We start from the raw sequence: 20,382 nt of genomic DNA, 5'->3' as shown, positions 1-20,382 counted from the left end.
TGAAGGTCTTCCCACACTGGGCACAACAGTAAGGTTTCTCTCCTTTGTGTACCATGTGGTGTCGTTTAAGGTGAGTCTTCATCTTGAAGCTCTTCCTACACTGGTCGCAGCAGTAAGGTCTCTCTCCTGTTCCAGGTTTAGGGAGTTCTTTGGGTATCTCCTGTGCTAGCTTCTCCTGAGCTAGCGTCGGTTGCGCTAGCTCCTCCTGAGCTAGCATCTCCTGTGCTAGCTTCTCTTGTGCTAGCTTCTCCTGAGCTAGCGTTGGTTGCGCCAGCTCCTCCTGAGCTAGCATCTCCTGTGCTAGCTTCTCTTGTGCTAGCTTCTCCTGAGCTAGCGTTGGTTGTAAGCTCTGGCTATTTAGCCTGCTGTTAGCTCTGGCTTGGTAGCCTGTTGTGAGCTAGTTAGCTCTTGGCTAGTTAGCCATCAATTCACTTTTGGCTAGTTAGCCATCAATTAGCTCTTGGCTAGTTAGCCATCAATTTGCTCTTGGCTAGTTAGCCATCAATTAGCTCCTGGCTTTGTTAGCCCGTTGGTGAGCTAGTTAGCTCGGGCTATGTAGCCTTCCATTAGCTCTTGGCTAGTTAGCCTGTTTGGAGCTAGTTAGCTCTTTTCTGGCTAGGGCCAGTTCACTTCCTGTTAGCACTGGCTTGTTTAGCCGTTGGTGAGCTAGTTAGCTTGGGCTATGTAGCCTTCCATTAGCTCTTGGCTAGTTAGCCTGTTTGTGAGATAGTTAGCTCTTGGCTAGTTAGCCATCAATTCGCTCTTGGCTAATTAGCCTGCGTTCCTGTGGACTCCGGCTAGGTAGCCTTCAGTTAGCACTCGATTCACTTTTGGCTAGTTAGCCTGCGTTCCTGTGGACTCCGGCTAGGTAGCCTTCAGTTAGCACTCGATTCACTTTTGGCTAGTTAGCCTGCGTTCCTGTGGACTCCGGCTAGGTAGCCTTCAGTTAGCACTCGATTCACTTTTGGCTAGTTAGCCTGCGTTCCTGTGGCCTCCGGCTAGGTAGCCTTCAGTTAGCACTCGATTCACTTTTGGCTAGTTAGCCTGCGTTCCTGTGGGCTCCGGCTAGGTAGCCTCCAGATAGCATTCAATTCACTTTTGGCTAGTTAGCCTGTGCTCCTGTGGACTCCGGCTAGGTAGCCTCCTCTTAGCAATGGTAGCAATGGCTAGGTAGCCTCCTCTTAGCAATGGTAGCAATGGCTAGGTAGCCTCCTCTTAGCAATGGTAGCAATGGCTAGGTAGCCTCCTCTTAGCAATGGTAGCAATGGCTAGGTAGCCTCCTGTTAGCACCAGCTCGTTAGCCGGCGCTCCTGTTGACTAGGGCTATGTAGCCTCCTGTAGTCTCGGGCTAGGTAGCCATCCAGTTAGCAATGGTAGCAATGGCTAGGTAGCCTCCTGTTAGCACCAGCTCGTTAGCCGGCGCTCCTGTTGACTAGGGCTATGTAGCCTCCTGTAGTCTCGGGCTAGGTAGCCATCCAGTTAGCAATGGTAGCAATGGCTAGGAAGCCTCCTCTTAGCAATGGTAGCAAAGGCTAGGTAGCCTCCTCTTAGCAATCGTAGCAATGGCTAGGTAGCCTCCTGTTAGCACCAGCTCGTTAGCCGGCGCTCCTGTTGACTAGGGCTATGTAGCCTCCTGTAGTCTCGGGCTAGGTAGCCATCCAGTTAGCAATGGTAGCAATGGCTAGGTAGCCTCCTGTTAGTACCAGCTCGTTAGCCAGCGCTCCTGTTGACTAGGGATATGTAGCCTCCTGTAGTCTCGGGCTAGGTAGCCTCCTGTTAGCACCAGCTCGTTAGCCGGCGCTCATGTTGACTAGGGCTATGTAGCCTCCTGTAGTCTCGGGCTAGGTAGCCATCCAGTTAGCAATGGTAGCAATGGCTAGGTAGCCTCCTGTTAGCACCAGCTCGTTAGCCGGCGCTCCTGTTGACTAGGGCTATGTAGCCTCCTGTAGTCTCGGGCTAGGTAGCCATCCATTAGCTCTTGGCTAGCTAGCCTGTTGTGAGCTAGTTAGCTCTTGTCTGTCTCCAGTGTCATTAGAGAGAGTTCTCTTTTTCTTTAATCCAATTTTGCGGCTTCAACCCCTCCACCAGCAATGCCCCCATTATGCAGATGCCTTTAATTTGCCACTGCTTTTCACTGAGGGCCATACAGATCAATATCCTTTGTCTGGTGTATTCTAAAGCTCGGTTCTCCGTTTTCAATATTTCTAGTTTATTTTATTTTGGCTGTTATCATACCGATCTCAGCCCTAACTCAGGGACGCCATGTTGAATGCTACAGGTGTCTCTATCTATTTCAATCACCTACTCGAGATAGAAGCCTGTGGCCGCTCGATATCCCCCAGCGAGGTGCTAAACTCGCCAAGTTCTCGAGTCAATTACTATTTCTATCAAGCTTACTTCATAGTCACTAGTTAGTTATATCCAGTTGATATGAAATGTAAGCATAGAAGAGTTGTTAACCTCTTCTTGTTTGTAATAAACTGAATGTATGTCTAGGAGAACTCTTATTGCCTATAATAACAATAATATCATTATTATCATTATTATCATTTTTTACGAAATGCCTGTTAGGCTGCTTCTCTGAAAGCCTGATGATCTTATGTCACTGTCACCGCCAATATCCTCATTTGTGAGGGAAGGCCTGTAATACTGCTCATTTGAAAGCTTGGTTGTATTAATACTCTTTTAATAAGTATTACTACTGTTAATAATGTAACATTAGCGTACTAACACGTAATCCCCTACCCAACCCCCCCCCCCCCCCCCCCACCTCCAATGTACAGTCCTCACCCAATCCACCCAACCCCACCCCACCCACCCAACCTCCTCCAATGTACAGTTTCTACGCCAAATGTATATACACTCTTTTTCTGGACACTTTTGTATCACAAACAGTACTGATATGTCATAAATGTATAGATGTAGCAGTACTGTCTATCTGTATGTCATGTATGTCATATATGTTATGATGAATTGAAAATGGGGGACCCTGATGTAAACAAGACGAAAGTCTTTCTCTGGTCTGCATCCCCTTAACAATTGTATGTATTGAGCTGTACTGTACTGTACCCATTCTGCAATCTGTTAATAAACTTTTCAATCAATCAATCAATCAAATCAATCAATTCAATCAATCAATCAATCAATCAATCATTGTTTGCACGCCCCAGTACCCCCTATCAATCCGACAGGCCCGTCCGCTAGCGAGACCGACCATCCAATCCTGCAGTGATTATATAATCGATTTCCCACAGACCTGACAGAGCCCATCGAACACCGAGATACCGGAACCCACAAACAACAAACTGTGAAACTAAGCATTACTACCGTCAATAGCATATATATATATAATATATAACTTTAGCTGAAAAGCATTAACCAGCAATTGATTCAATCTGTAACATAGTCACCTCAAAGAATTGCAGGGCGCGGCCCGTCTCTTGGCCCATTGCTGGCAGAAAGCAGTGCACGAACTCAATGGATATTATAAAAAGTCATTTTTATTTAAGAAAGTTACAAAATAGACTGTATTGGAAATGTCCAATACAGTTTAAAAGATTATATAACAAAACGTCATCTCCTATAGGATAGCATCGCCTATGCCTGGTGTATCAAGTCAAAGGTGAAAATCTGCTTCAAAATCAAAAAAATCTGTCTGTGATCCCGCGAGTGGGCCTTTATAAAGGGCCCCACATCTCTTCGCTATTGGTCCAAATACAGTGATGTCATTTCTACCATCCAATCAACACACTCCCCTCCCCTTCTAGTTGCTACAGCAACCGGGGAAGCAACGGGTCAACTAGGTCTGTTATCTGTTTCTAACTGGAGCAGAGGCCCCAAGGTCTATGCACATTCCTAAGGGGCCCCTTTCATTCTGAGCAGCCCCATGCATTTATCAAAAGGTTTCTGTTTCCAGTCTGACTGCATATTAACTGTAACATAACATTACCATTAACTGTAGTATAGTTTTAAAGTGTATAAAGAATATACAGGTTATATAAGAATACAAAAAGACATCCGTCACAGAGAGTTGTTTCCTCTGCCACGGATCCCGGCCCTCTCTGCAGGCAGGACAGGCAAGGGTTAAAATGTGCCACCCTGCTCTTAGCTTGAGCTGGAGTGGAATCTTTCAAGACCACATATAGAGGGAGCACATTCCTACCCGTTCTAACAGAGACTGCATTATCAAAAAGGTTTCTGTTTCCCTTCTGACTGCATATTAACTGTAACATAACATTAACATTAACTGTAGTATAGTTTTAAAGTGTATAAAGAATATACAGGTTATATAAGAATACAAGTGTGCACAAGTTACTGTTCCAGAGTCCACAGTCCATAGTTCTCACAGTTTTACACAAGTGGGAGGAAGAATATACAGACATTCCTCATAATCATATATAATAAACATAAGAACAGGATGTCATTATTCAGTGGCACTTCACACCCCCTCTGTCATCCTGGTCGGTCATTTTCCACTGTCTTAATAGCGTCTGTAATTGGGGACGAGATGGCAATTGCGGGGTCACGATGGCTGTGACTCTCAACACCCCCTCTGTCATCTTGGTACCTTGGTACCCTGGTAGCCGGCGGGAAGACTTGCATCTGTTGTTCCCTGGCTGGACGGCCCGACAGGATAGGGGCCACGTCGTTGCTTGGTAGCCGGCGGGAAGACTTGCATCTGTTGTTCCCGGCCAATGCACCCCCAGTTGTTGTCGTCTGAAGAACACAATGTCATAGTTCTTATGGTCACCCCCTCTGACCTCTTGGATCTCTCCCGTAGTTTGAGGTTGGTCGAATTGTCACTTTGTAGTAGCAGTCCTCTATTGAAGTGTGGTTGGCCTGGTCGTGTGACCCTGTCCATAGGCCACGCAGGACATCACAGATACAGTCCACAGAGGACTCATTTCTTTTCTCTCTTTCAGGTCCATTCAGGGCTCTCGTCGCCCTGTAACCTGGGTCCAGGCCGATGTCTCTCTGTCTCCATGTCACAGGATATGCGGGCATAATATCCCCTGTTTCATCGCCTGCCCATTCTCCTCCAATCCTGAGCTCCAGGAGAGCTTTCAGAGAAGGCCCCTTGCTGATAGGTCTCAGTTCGGCCTGCTTAGCTATTTTGTTCGGTCTAGGAGGTTCGTCCCTTGGGTACCGAACTCTCTCCCTAGATCTTGATCTAGATGAGGACCTTGAGGATGCTCTGGAGCTTGACCTATCCCGGTCTTCCTCCATTTCTGAGTTCTGATCTGGGTCAGTATATTCCTGTTTGCTATTTGCTGCGTCGTCCACTGACTCCGGGGGACAGCCCCCCCCCCGTCTAAGAATGCTCCTGGCCCGAGATAGGGCAGGTTCTGATCCTTCCGGTCCGAACTATACTGTCGGTCTCCTTGGTGTATCCTAAGGAGGGAGGTCGGTTCATCCCAGGATCGCAACATATTCTCCTTGATTATTTGATCCTTTATAGAGCGTACAGCTCTCTCTGCCACCCCGTTCGTATTGGGCTGGTAGGGTACAGAGTATTGGGCCATTACACCCGCTTCCTCCAGTAGTTTCAGTCCTGCTTTCAGATACTGCTATTCGTCCCGGTGGCACTGGTTCAGGTTTTGTCCCCCTTACCATCGCACATTGTTCACAGGCCTTTCGGACTGTTATCGCTCTTTGTTTGGCTTTAGGTATGAGAATGTTGTTAGTTCTCAGGTATACCAACATCCTCTTACTTCCGACATGTCCGAGGTTATCATGTACCTGTCTGATCATGTGAGTAGCCTCGTCCTCCGGTACTCTCACCGTGCCTTTGTCTCCCAAGGCCGTGGGCATGACTAAGGCCAGTCTTTTGAGGTGTAGCCCTCAGACCTTAAGTCGTTTTTGGGCCAGGGTATCCGCTTCCTCTATGGGGATGTTCCTATTCCTAGGGTTTTTTCCCTCGAGAGCTTTGCCTTTCAGTTTGTGGAGTGGTGATACTTTTGTCGCATAGCCAGGCACATGAGTCATAATGTGGCCGCATTTTCCCATGACAAAGTCCAGCTGACTCAGGGACACCGGCTTCTCTATGGCTACTACCTGATCCAGGTATTCCCTGCTGACCGACTTTCCGGTGTCCGTGATATTGAAACCTAGATACCTCAGGGTGTGTTTCGCGATCTCGCACTTTTTGAGGCCTATTTTTAATCCGGCCCTGGAGAGGCGGGTCACTACTTGGTCCAGCAGTTCCAAATGTTCCTTTTCCGAGTCATTGGTCCAGTACACGTCATCGATGTATATGGTGACGTCCAGACCTTTCAGGATGTCCTCTATGACTCCTTGGAACACATTCTGAGAGTTCTTATACCCTTGTGGTAATACTGTCCATCCATAAGACAGCCCGTTCCAGGTGAATGCCGTATTTTGGGTGGATAGGGGTCGATAGGTACTGACCAGAATCCATTAGCCAAATCAATGCTAGACTTCCAACGTTTGTTGGGCAGATTCCTGGTTGTTTCCGTCCACTTCCTTCTTGCACAGGGGGTCAACCCTGTGTTGTGCTTGTCTCGGTCCAGACTGGGTAGTTAGTGACTGTTATGTCTGGTGTTAGCTCTGGCTAGTTAGCCTGATGTTAGCTCTGGCTAGTTAGCCTGCTGTAGACTCAGGCTATGTAGCCTCTTGTAGACTCAGGCTATGTAGCCTCTTGTAGACTCAGGCTATGTAGCCTCTTGTAGACTCAGCTCCTGCTGATAACACCAGCCTGTATGATTACGCTGGTTCCACTTCCGTCACAGTAGCAGGACTTATGCTCCTGCTAGCTTCTGGCTCGTTATCATGCTAGTAGCTCCTGTTAGCAATGGCTAGTTATCATGCTAGTAGCTCCTGTTCGCAATGGCTAGTTAGCCTGCTATTCGCTCCTGGTCGCAATGGCTAGTTAGCCTGCTATTCACAAAGTAGAGTTTTTCTACTTAAGTTTTGACTCTAAGTAAGCATTATGTTACTTTAAGTTTAAGTGACTTTAAGGCTCCATCTGCCTTTGACTTTAAGGCTCCCTCGGCCTTGGACTTTAAAGCTCCCTCGGCATGCTAGTCGCAAGTCGTTTTCTACTTAAGTTTTGACTAAGTAAGCATTATGTTACTTCAAGTTCAAGTGACTTTAAGGCTCCCTCGGCCTTGGACTTTAAGGCTCCCTTGGCCTGCTAGTCGCAAGTAGTTTTCAGTTTTGACTCCAAGTAAGCATTATGTTACTTCAAGTTCAAGTGACTGTTTAAGGCTCCCTCGGCCTTTGACTTTAAGGCTCCCTTGGCCCTGCTATTCGCAAGTAGTTTTCAGTTTTGACTCCAAGTAAGCATTATGTTACTTCAAGTTCAAGTGACTGTTTAAGGCTCCCTCGGTCTTTGACTTTAAGGCTCCCTTGGCCCTGCTATTCGCAAGTAGTTTTCTACTTAAGTTTTGACTCTAAGTAAGCATTATGTTACTCCAAGTTCAAGTGACTGTAGTAAGTATTATTTTACTCCAGAGGCACCTGACAGCAGTCATTTCGGTTCATATTCTTTCGGCTTTTTATACCTATTCAATTAGTATAAAGCCCAACTCACGGATGTTCTAAGCCCCAGAACCTCCGATCCGTTTCGACAGACCTATAAACCAGTGACTTGGCCGCCTAAGCACCACAGCGTCCTGTATGCTGAAGCTTCCAATCCCCACGAATCTGATAGGCCCGTCGGATATAGAGACCTTGATGCTCGCTCTGTCCCCCCGCGTCAAGGTGCTAAGCTTGATGAGAGTTTGCAGAGTCTCAATTTTTATCCATAGGCGCTGGTGAGTGTACATCTCATGCAGCTGATATGGTTGGTACGGGTGCTAACCTACCAGATGGTTGCTGTGAATGAAATAGATTACAAATTCTTTCATCCTCTTTACTCTGGTTTAGAGAAAAGACAGACATCTTTACATAGTATACTTAAAATGTATACAAAATGCATGTAGTATTCTATGTCATGTTTCTTCCTAAATGACAATAACACTATATATTATTCCTCTTGACAGATGAGCTGAATGTCAAGTGCAGTTTGCACTTGCTCGAATTCCTTCCTTTTTGTCCTCATCTCTGCTTGCTGCTCTGGGGTTAGTTTCTCCCCCATGTTTTCCCCTGGATCTGGACCGGGGGTCCTTAGTTCTATTTCCATCATTTGGGCCATTTGAGGCCCTTTCTGGGATCTCCAGTCTTTTGAGAGGTCTCAACATGCGAGCTAGCGTCTCCTTGTGCTAGCTTCTCTTGAGCTATTACTCAAGATGTTGAGTAATCAGAACTGTGTTCAGTTTCAGAGGTATTTAGCTCCCCATCATGTTCAGGCTCAGACTCAGTTTCACCTGAAGATGTCATCTGTGGCCTCGGGTTCTGATCCCCGATCTAAATGTCGCCATCCTCCTCCTCTGGGCCATAAAAAATGGAACAGTGCTCATAATTGATGTTCTTGGCCTTTAGGAACTCGTCTAGAGAGTCGAACACCTCTATGTCAATGGAGGGAGATGCTCGTTTTGAGGTGGAGCCTTGCGCCTTACAAAGAGGAAGAATGACTACATTGTCTTCTTGGTTTTTTCCATTTCCAATATCCTGTGGCAGAACAGGGTCTCCATCTGTGGGTTCAAATGTCAGGTCCGACACGACCACACACATAACCATCCAGTCATCCCTCTCCTTATTTTGTGGTGATTCCTCCACCGTCAGTTCCCTGTGGTCTAGATCTATGGATTGTTCACGTTGAGAATCTTCATGATTCAACCCTTGCTCCTTAATTGAAGCTTCCGTCTTGACCGCACTTTCACACTGCATAAACAGTGTCTCAGGAGGCAGAGCGGTCGTCTGGCAATCAGAGGGTTCCTGGTTCGATTCCAGCTCGTCCCAGGTAGTGTGTCGAAGTGTCCTTGAGCAAGACACATAACCTTTAACTGCTCCAGTTTTGCAGGTTGGCACCCTGCATGGCTGCCTCCACTGTCTGTGGTGTTTAAGCTCTGCCTTTGTCTTGAAGGTCTTCCTACACTGGCCACAGCAGTAAGGTTTCTTTCCTGTGTGTACCATGTGGTGTTGTTTAAGGTGAGTCTTCGTCTTGAAGCTCTTTCCACACTGGTCACAACAGTAAGGTTTCTCTTCTGTGTGTACCATGTGGTGTTGTTTAAGTTCTGCCTTCGTCTTGAAGGTCTTCCCACACTGGGCACAGCAGTAGTGTTTCTCTTCTGTGTGTACCATGTGGTGTCGTTTAAGATCTGCCTGTCTCCTGAAGCTCATGTCACACTGGTCACAACAGTAAGGTTTCTCTCCTGTGTGTATCATGTGGTGACTTTTAAGCTCTTCCTGTCTCTTGAAGGTTTTCCCACACTGGGCACAGCAGTAAGGTTTCTCTTCTGTGTGTATCACGTGGTGTCGTTTAAGATCTGCCTTTCTCTTGAAGCTAATGTCACACTGGTCACAGCCGTAAGGTCTCTCTCCTGTGTGTACCGTGTGGTGACTTTCAAGCTCTCCCTTCGTCTTGAAGGTCTTCCCACACTGGGCACAACAGTAAGGTTTCTCTCCTTTGTGTACCATGTGGTGTCGTTTAAGGTGAGTCTTCATCTTGAAGCTCTTCCTACACTGGTCGCAGCAGTAAGGTCTCTCTCCTGTTCCAGGTTTAGGGAGTTCTTTGGGTATCTCCTGTGCTAGCTTCTCCTGAGCTAGCGTCGGTTGCGCTAGCTCCTCCTGAGCTAGCATCTCCTGTGCTAGCTTCTCTTGTGCTAGCTTCTCCTGAGCTAGCGTTGGTTGCGCCAGCTCCTCCTGAGCTAGCATCTCCTGTGCTAGCTTCTCTTGTGCTAGCTTCTCCTGAGCTAGCGTTGGTTGTAAGCTCCGGCTATTTAGCCTGCTGTTAGCTCTGGCTTGGTAGCCTGTTGTGAGCTAGTTAGCTCTTGGCTAGTTAGCATCAATTCACTTTTGGCTAGTTAGCCATCAATTAGCTCTTGGCTAGTTAGCCATCAATTTGCTCTTGGCTAGTTAGCCATCAATTAGCTCCTGGCTTTGTTAGCCCATTGGTGAGCTAGTTAGCTCGGGCTATGTAGCCTTCCATTAGCTCTTGGCTAGTTAGCCTGTTTGGAGCTAGTTAGCTCTTTTCGGCTAGGGCCAGTTCACTTCCTGTTAGCACTGGCTTGTTTAGCCGTTGGTGAGCTAGTTAGCTCGGGCTATGTAGCCTTCCATTAGCTCTTGGCTAGTTAGCCTGTTTGTGAGATAGTTAGCTCTTGGCTAGTTAGCCATCAATTCGCTCTTGGCTAGTTAGCCTGCGTTCCTGTGGACTCCGGCTAGGTAGCCTTCAGTTAGCACTCGATTCACTTTTGGCTAGTTAGCCTGCGTTCCTGTGGACTCCGGCTAGGTAGCCTTCAGTTAGCACTCGATTCACTTTTGGCTAGTTAGCCTGCGTTCCTGTGGACTCCGGCTAGGTAGCCTTCAGTTAGCACTCGATTCACTTTTGGCTAGTTAGCCTGCGTTCCTGTGGCCTCCGGCTAGGTAGCCTTCAGTTAGCACTCGATTCACTTTTGGCTAGTTAGCCTGCATTCCTGTGGGCTCCGGCTAGGTAGCCTCCAGATAGCATTCAATTCACTTTTGGCTAGTTAGCCTGTGCTCCTGTGGACTCCGGCTAAGTAGCCTCCTCTTAGCAATGGTAGCAATGGCTAGGTAGCCTCCTCTTAGCAATGGTAGCAATGGCTAGGTAGCCTCCTCTTAGCAATGGTAGCAATGGCTAGGTAGCCTCCTCTTAGCAATGGTAGCAATGGCTAGGTAGCCTCCTGTTAGCACCAGCTCGTTAGCCGGCGCTCCTGTTGACTAGGGCTATGTAGCCTCCTGTAGTCTCGGGCTAGGTAGCCATCCAGTTAGCAATGGTAGCAATGGCTAGGTAGCCTCCTGTTAGCACCAGCTCGTTAGCCGGCGCTCCTGTTGACTAGGGCTATGTAGCCTCCTGTAGTCTCGGGCTAGGTAGCCATCCAGTTAGCAATGGTAGCAATGGCTAGGAAGCCTCCTCTTAGCAATGGTAGCAAAGGCTAGGTAGCCTCCTCTTAGCAATCGTAGCAATGGCTAGGTAGCCTCCTGTTAGCACCAGCTCGTTAGCCGGCGCTCCTGTTGACTAGGGCTATGTAGCCTCCTGTAGTCTCGGGCTAGGTAGCCATCCAGTTAGCAATGGTAGCAATGGCTAGGTAGCCTCCTGTTAGCACCAGCTCGTTAGCTGGCGCTCCTGTTGACTAGGGCTATGTAGCCTCCTGTAGTCTCGGGCTAGGTAGCCGTCCAGTTAGCAATGGTAGCAATGGCTAGGTAGCCTCCTGTTAGCACCAGCTCGTTAGCCGGCGCTCCTGTTGACTAGGGCTATGTAGCAATCAAATCAATCAATTCAATCAATCAATCAATCAATCAATCAATCAATCATTGTTTGCACGCCCCAGTACCCCCTATCAATCCGACAGGCCCGTCCGCTAGCGAGACCGACCATCCAATCCTGCAGTGATTATATAATCGATTTCCCACAGACCTGACAGAGCCCATCGAACACCGAGATACCGGAACCCACAAACAACAAACTGTGAAACTAAGCATTACTACCGTCAATAGCATATATATATAATATATAACTTTAGCTGAAAAGCATTAACCAGCAATTGATTCAATCTGTAACATAGTCACCTCAAAGAATTGCAGGGCGCGGCCCGTCTCTTGGCCCATTGCTGGCAGAAAGCAGTGCACGAACTCAATGGATATTATAAAAAGACATTTTTATTTAAGAAAGTTACAAAATAGACTGTATTGGAAATGTCCAATACAGTTTAAAAGATTATATAACAAAACGTCATCTCCTATAGGATAGCATCGCCTATGCCTGGTGTATCAAGTCAAAGGTGAAAATCTGCTTCAAAGTCAAAAAAATCTGTCTGTGATCCCGCGAGTGGGCCTATAAAGGGCCCCACATCTCTTCGCTATTGGTCCAAATACAGTGATGTCATTTCTACCATCCAATCAACACACTCCCCTCCCCTTCTAGTTGCTACAGCAACCGGGGAAGCAACGGGTCAACTAGGTCTGTTATCTGTTTCTAGCTGGAGCAGAGGCCCCAAGGTCTATGCACATTCCTAAGGGGCCCCTTTCATTCTGAGCAGCCCCATGCATTTATCAAAAGGTTTCTGTTTCCAGTCTGACTGCATATTAACTGTAACATAACATTACCATTAACTGTAGTATAGTTTTAAAGTGTATAAAGAATATACAGGTTATATAAGAATACAAAAAGACATCCGTCACAGAGAGCTGTTTCCTCTGCCACGGATCCCGGCCCTCTCTGCAGGCAGGACAGGCAAGGGTTAAAATGTGCCACCCTGCTCTTAGCTTGAGCTGGAGTGGAATCTTTCAAGACCACATATAGAGGGAGCACATTCCTACCCGTTCTAACAGAGACTGCATTATCAAAAAGGTTTCTGTTTCCCTTCTGACTGCATATTAACTGTAACATAACATTAACATTAACTGTAGTATAGTTTTAAAGTGTATAAAGAATATACAGGTTATATAAGAATACAAGTGTGCACAAGTTACTGTTCCAGAGTCCACAGTCCATAGTTCTCACAGTTTTACACAAGTGGGAGGAAGAATATACAGACATTCCTCATAATCATATATAATAAACATAATAACAGGATGTCATTATTCAGTGGCACTTCACAGTCAGCAAACCTGCTCTATTAACACACCTCAGGTACAGAACACATCACCCAGCTGGTCCTGAGTCAGCAAACCTGCTCTATTAACACACCTCAGGAACAGAACACATCACCCAGCTGGTCCTGAGTCAGCCAACCTGCTCTATTAACACACCTCAGGAACAGAACACATCACCCAGCTGCTGAGTCAGCAAACCTGCTCTATTAACACACCCCAGGAACAGAACACATCACTCAGCTGGTCCTGAGTCAGCAAACCTGCTCTATTAACACACCTCAGGAACAGAACACATCACCCAGCTGGTCCTGAGTCAGCAAACCTGCTATATTAACACACCTCAAGAACAGAACACATCACCCAGCTGGTCCTGAGTCAGCAAACCTGCTCTATTAAAACACCTCAGGTACAGAACACATCACCCAGCTGGTCCTGAGTCAGCAAACCTGCTGTATTAACACACCTCAGGAACAGAACACATCACCCAGCTGGTCCTGAGTCAGCAAACCTGCTCTACACACACACACACACACACACACACACACACACACACACACACACACACACACACACACACACACGCACACATGCGGACACACACACACACACACACACACACACACACACACACACACACACACACACACACACACACACACACACACACACATCTTCTTGTCTGACTCTGAAGAAGAGTTTTTCCATAATGTTGGTGTGTTCCTTTAAAACAGTAGCTAACCCTGACTTCTACACATACAAGTGTCATTAAAACAGTACCTGTGCTGGAACCAGGAACCAGGAGGAAGAGCAGCAGGATTGGGATCATCTCTGTGTCTAGCGACCAGTCAGCTATGTGAGGGTAGCAGCTCTGTGTGTAACACATGTGATCTGAAGAGTCTATGTGAGGCTAGCAGCTCTGTGTGTAACACATGTGATCTGAAGAGTCTATGTGAGGGTAGCAGCTCTGTGTGTAATACATGTGATCTGAAGTCTATGTGAGGCTAGCAGCTCTGTGTGTAATACATGTGATCTGAAGAGTCTATGTGAGGCTAGCAGCTCTGTGTGTAACACATGTGATCTGAAGAGTCTATGTGAGGGTAGCAGCTCTGTGTGTAACACATGTGATCTGAAGAGTCTATGTGAGGGTAGCAGCTCTGTGTGTAACACATGTGATCTGAAGAGTCTATGTGAGGGTAGCAGCTCTGTGTGTAACACATGTGATCTGAAGAGTCTATGTGAGGGTAGCAGATTCAGATTCAGATACAGAGTTTTTATTTGCCACATGGAAGCAATACAATCATAGTTTTCATACAAAATCATAAATTCATTTCTACCATGGGCAAAAGGAGGAGGAAGAAGAATACATCTTATGGTTACCTGCTGCCCCTATTCTTAAACTAAACAAGTATCAGTATCAGTTGCATTTGTTCATTTCAAACCATACAACCTATACAATACAAGACAACCACAAAACAGCACAACCACCACAAAAAAATAGACAACAGCAACAACAGACACCACCCATGGTCCGAAAAGTGGGATGGAAGAAGCCAAGCCTGTGAACTTCCATTCCCCACACCCCGGCCATCACTCGCTACACACACAACATGTAACACAGCTCCGCTTCCCACATTCCCCCGACATCTCAACAAGACACACATGAGATGTAAATGTAAATGTAATGCCAAACATCATGTTCACCCTCCTCCTTATACCTTTCCAATATTCCTTTTTTTAACTTTCTTTTAAACTGGTATATGTTTTTACTCAATTTAACCTCCTCGTCTAATACATTCCATAATCTTACTCCACAAACAGATATACACATAGATGTTAGAGTGGTTCTTACACCCGGTTGCTGGAGTTTCTGTTTCCCTCTAAGATTATAAATCCTGGTTCCTACCCTCTCAGTCAACCGATATTGGATGGGGGTTGGAAGAGAGTTATGTGAAGCTTTGAACATGATTTCGGCAGTTTTACTTTTGATCAAGTCCCATAATTTAAAAGCTGATGCTTGTAAAAACAATGGGGTAGATTGTTGGTTGTACTTAGCATTGTACACAATCCTAATGGCCTTTTTTTGCAGAATATAAAGAGGTGATATATTGGAACGATAAGTATTACCCCATACTTCCAGACAATAATTTAAATATGGGACTACAAGTGCATGGTAGAGGATGAGAAGTGACCTTTGGTTGACAAAATTATTGGATCGATACACAATCCCCACACTTTTGGCCATCTTAGATTTTACTTGATTGATGTGTGGTTTCCAGCTTATCCTGTCATCTATGATCACACCCAGAAATGTGGTTTGATTTACTCTTTCAATACATACATTGTCTATCATAATTTTCACTGTTATGTCACTATTGCGCTTTCCAAATAACATTAATCTGCAAAAATAATGAATTTCATGATAGATGATACTCTACATATGTCATTAATGTATAATAAAAACAGTATCGGACCCAAAATGTACCCATGCGGTACTCCGCAGACGATGTTCATCAGTGTTGACCTATGTTTGTCAATTTGTACAAATTGTTTTGGGTCTTCCAAATAACTTTCCAAATAACTTCCGGTTTTAGCACAACATGTAGTGCACGCATTTTGCAATTGCTCCGCTCCCACCAACGCTAATTTCGTTTAAAAACATTATTTGGACAGTAAAGAAAGAGAATAGACCACATCGTATGTATTGTTAAGACCCTCTACTAACCATATCAAAAGACAAAATGGTTAGAGGTAGAAAGACGACAGAGAAAATAACTACGGCAACTTCAACGGCGCAGGACGTAACAAAACGAGGAAGACACGTCCTAACCGTCGCTGGTTCTGAGCCGACGGCGACAAGCTCCGAGGAGGAGAAGGAAGAGGACAATTTACCGGGATCATCGATTACGGTCCCCGAAAGAGAGTTAATAGAGACCAACATAACAGAAGGTACAGAATCAAGCTCCGTGAAAGCGAGAGCAGCCAGATATATGGATTCCAACGTCACTGCATCTATCTATCATCTATCTATGCCGCCAACTGAAGAAAGCAGTACTACCACTCCACTCGACTTCAACACCACCACTCCACCCGACTTCAACTCTCTGACTATCCTGATAAAAGAACTGATGGTCGCTGATAAAGAACAGATGGCAGCTTTCAAAGCACACGTTGAACACATCGATACTAAATTCGAACAGGTTATGAGAGCGATCGCCGATCAGTCCTTGCGAATCACGACAGTGGAGAACACGGTGAAAGAAATTACACATGCAGTCAAGGCGAACGAAGGTAGCATGACAGAGATGGGAGAAGATATGGAAAAAGTGAAAGAAGAACTCCGGAGAGAAATAAAAGAGCTTAAAAAAGAAGCGATGGAGAGGCAACTAGAAACCCAACGTTACCACAGGCGGAATAACATCCGCATTGTGGGGCTTGATGAAGCAGTGAAATGCGAAGATACCAACTTTCCAATAGTGTTATCAACGATTTTGGATAACACCGATCCAAACAAAGTGCCAGAAGTGGAACAAGTTTACAGAATCGGTTCCCAGGGGCAAAGTATCAACGGGCCGAGAGTCATCATTGTCACTCTGCGGAAAACTACAACAAGGGATGACATCATCAAATATGCTCGCAACCAACGTGGGAAGCTGAAGTATGGTGATAAACCAATATTTATCTACGAAGATTTGAGCAAAGAGGCCATCATCCGATGTCTACCATACAAAGATGTGATGCAAAAGCTGTACAAAGCCGGCTACAAGCCAAGGCTATCATATCCGGCGCTGTTATCATTCTTGGGCAATAACGGCCGCAGGTCAGGTCCATATACACCTATGGAAGCTGAGGATTTCCTGAATCAAAATGGAGCAAATAACCCAAAGCATGACGAAAAGGCCGGAAACAGTTAAGCCTCTCTCTCAATATATACCAGTGTTGGAATGACTTTATTGTGTTCATCAATGAAGTCATTCCACCAGTGTTGGAATGACTTTGTTGTGTTCATCAAAGTAGCAAACGATATGCAAGCCGTCTATAACAAAGTGTACTGTGTATAATACGATTCATAATACATTATAATTTCAGTCTCTGGTCTCTGAGGGGACAAATAAATATCATTGCAAAAAGATCTATCTGGAATATTCTGGGTTTATCGCTCAAATGCCCTGGGTCTCTTAGATCATTCTGGCACTAGTATATTCTACAACCTTCTAGAATATAAGGCACCATGACAACGAAGCATACAACTCTAACAATAACATTCGGTGTGTATACACATAGCAGATAATAAATTAAATGAAGTTCAATCAGTCCTTAATAATACTTTAAAAATTAACCACACATAAACGTATGAACACAGCAAGGTTATTCTAACAATTTAAGTAATCACTCCATTAAAGGCACATTGAAGCGCTAAAAGGCGCTGCTTTTCTATCTTATCTAATCAGTTAAATCGGTTCTAGTGGCTTCTCCACGTTGATAATTATTTATCTCTTATTCCTTATCTATATCTTTCCATTGATTTTTATTTTATTTAATTTTTTCTTCTCATTACTCTATATTTTTTAAATATATTTTAACTTACATTGTTCTTTTCCAATGTTCTTCACATTAAGGTGTCAATATTACTCTATATTTTTTAAATATATTTTAACTTACATTATTCTTTTCCAATGTTCTTCACATTAAGGTGTCAATATTGCTCTACAATCTTTTCCTTTTTTTTCCCCACACGTTAGTGGAGGGTTCAAAGGAATATGTCGATAAAAGTTTATTCTCTTTTTTTATTTTATTTTTTATTTTTATTTTTATGTTATTTATCACAATACTTCATTACAGTAAGGGAAGGTGCAAGACCAAAAGCGACATTCTATTGCAATAGAATGGAAATGTTAGATCCTATGGCAATTAGCATAGGAAAATTAGGATTACAATGCTCAGTTTGGGCAATCCGGTGGACCATGGGAGAAAGTCAATCGCGGAGGATGTGTTCTTGGAACACAGGCATGTTCGACTTTCTGGGTGAGGGGAAAATAGGGGATTTTTATTTGTATATATATATGTTTTTAAGCTCAGCTCTCAACGGGACCTCATTAATTGGATGTACATCTATTGTAGCTTCATACTCCAGAAGCATTACCAAAAACTACACGAAAACATGCATAGACTATGGCTAGTTTGAATATAATGGTATGGAACACCGGTGGGATAAACAAACAACACAAGCGCAAAAGCGTGCTCACACTGATGAAAAAAGAACATGTGGACGTGGCTCTATTAAGCGAAACGCACATTTTAGAGGGAGACATAAATACGTTAGCGGATAACATATACCATAATATTAGTCACTCTTCTTTTGCTACGAGAACTAGAGGGGTAGCCATAGTCGTCAGACGCAAATTAAATATCGAATTGAAAGGGGTATGGTCGGATGCTGAGGGGCGCATAACTATAGCTAGGATTATACACAATAACAGGAAAATTGCATTGGCAGCGGTATATGCCCCGAATTTGTACGAAGTGGGTTTCTTCACTTCACTAACAGGAGAAATGTTAAACCATCCCGAGTACTCATATATAATAGGTGCGGATTTTAATGCCATTTGGAACCCAAGGATGGACAAAACTTACCTTTCCTTCTCCAGCGAACAAAAGAATTCATCTAAAGCATTAAAAGATTGGTCGAAATCAACAGGAGTAACTGATTTATGGCGTTCACTTAACCCCATGACCCGCAAGTACTCCTGTCGTTCGGCGAGACACAACACACTATCCAGAATTGATTACGTCTTTGCATCCCCGAGAATATTTGATAAATATGAAGTGGAAATGACACCCAATGCGCTATCAGATCACTGCTACTTAATCCTGAAAGCAACATTTGGTACACTATCTGCCCGGGCCCCAAGATGGCGTTTTAATTCGATGCTGCTTAACAACAAGGAATTCATTACACAAATTAAAGAAGCTCTCACAGTATTCCTACGGGATAATGCTAACTCGGTGCAAGATCCCAGAATATTATGGATGTCGGTAAAGAATATGATCAAGGATTTCTCGGATAGATTTACCTCCATATTGCGCAAAAATCAAAACACAAAACTGTCTGAAATGGAAACGCTTTACTCAACGCTTTTTAATTCTTTAAAATACAACAACTCTACTAGACTAGATAACCAAGTTAACATTCTAAAGACAGAGATCAAAGCAATGTACAGACAAAAATCGGAATTGCAAATACGCAGCACAAGACAACAGCAGTACTTCCAAGGTTCTAAACCTAGTCACCTATTAGCCATGCGACTAAGAATTAATGCAAAATTTGCAGATATAACTGCCATTAGGAAACAACAAGCTCTAGTAACAGAACCCAAAATAATAAACGATACATTCAAAGAATTCTACTCCGATTTATATAACTCAGAAACGACCTTTGATCAAGACAAATTAGACACATATCTTAATCAAATTACTCTCCCTAAACTTACGGAGGAAGACGCTAAACAGTTAGAAGTACCGATCACATTAGAAGAACTCAAGAAGGCCATATCCGGAATGAAAAACGGCAAAGCTCCGGGAATTGACGGTATCCCATCAGAAATGTACATTTCTTGCTGGGACATATTTGGACCCTTATTACTAAATATGATCTTATACTCAGTCAAAGAGGGAAGCTTCATTGAACACCAAAATACCGCACTCATTTCAGTTCTTCACAAAAAAGACAAAGACCCCACTGAGTGCGGTAGTTACCGTCCTTTAAGCCTCCTCGGAACCGATGTCAAACTGTACTCTAAGATATTAGCCATCAGATTGCAAAAGCATATGACGTCTTTAGTTCATCCGGACCAAACAGGCTTCATAAAAGGTCGCCTGATCAATGATAACATAAGGCGAATACTGCACATACTAGATACAGACAAAGAGGACATCACACCTAAGGCGATACTATCCCTGGATGCTATGAAAGCATTTGACAGGTTGGAATGGTCGTTTCTATGGGCAGTATTGGAAAGGATGGGGTTAGGAAAAGGTTTCATTGATATGATTAAAGTACTATACAAGGACCCATCGGCCAGGATTACAACAGGCACATTCATCTCCGATATCTTTCCGGTATCACGCTCAGCCAGACAAGGTTGCCCTCTTAGTCCCGGACTATTCGATCTATCATTAGAACCTTTAGCACAATTTATAAGACAATCCCAACACATAGAACCAATAGTAATCAAGGGCACACATCATAAAATTAGTTTATATGCGGACGACGTAATATTATTCATGCAAAACCCCAACAACACATTGCCGCTTATACTCAAGTTGATAGAGAACTTTGGTGATTTATCGGGATTTAAAATAAATTGGCCTAAGTCGGCTTTTCTTCCTCTTAACACCAGTGCAAAAAAAGAGACAACCCTCCCAGGTGCGATACCCATGGTCAAACATTTCAGATGCTTGGGTGTGGAAATATTTCCCACCATAAGACAAACGGTGAAGCACAATTACACAAAAATACAGAACAAAATCAAAGACGACCTGGACAGGTGGGCAAAACTTAAAAACTCAGTACAGGCAAGGGTATCAATAGTTAAGATGGATGTATTACCAAGAATCAATTTCTTCAGCTCAATGCTTCCGTTACCTCCTCCAGAGGGCTACTGGAAAAGATTACAAACCTCCACATACAAATTTATTTGGAATAACAAA

This window comes from Notolepis coatsorum, assembly GCF_963971535.1.
Source record: "Notolepis coatsorum genome assembly, chromosome: 1".
Classification (NCBI taxonomy): Eukaryota; Metazoa; Chordata; class Actinopteri; order Aulopiformes; family Paralepididae; genus Notolepis; species Notolepis coatsorum.
The sequence above is the reverse complement of the archived record's forward strand: the minus strand, read 5'-3'. Positions refer to the sequence as shown.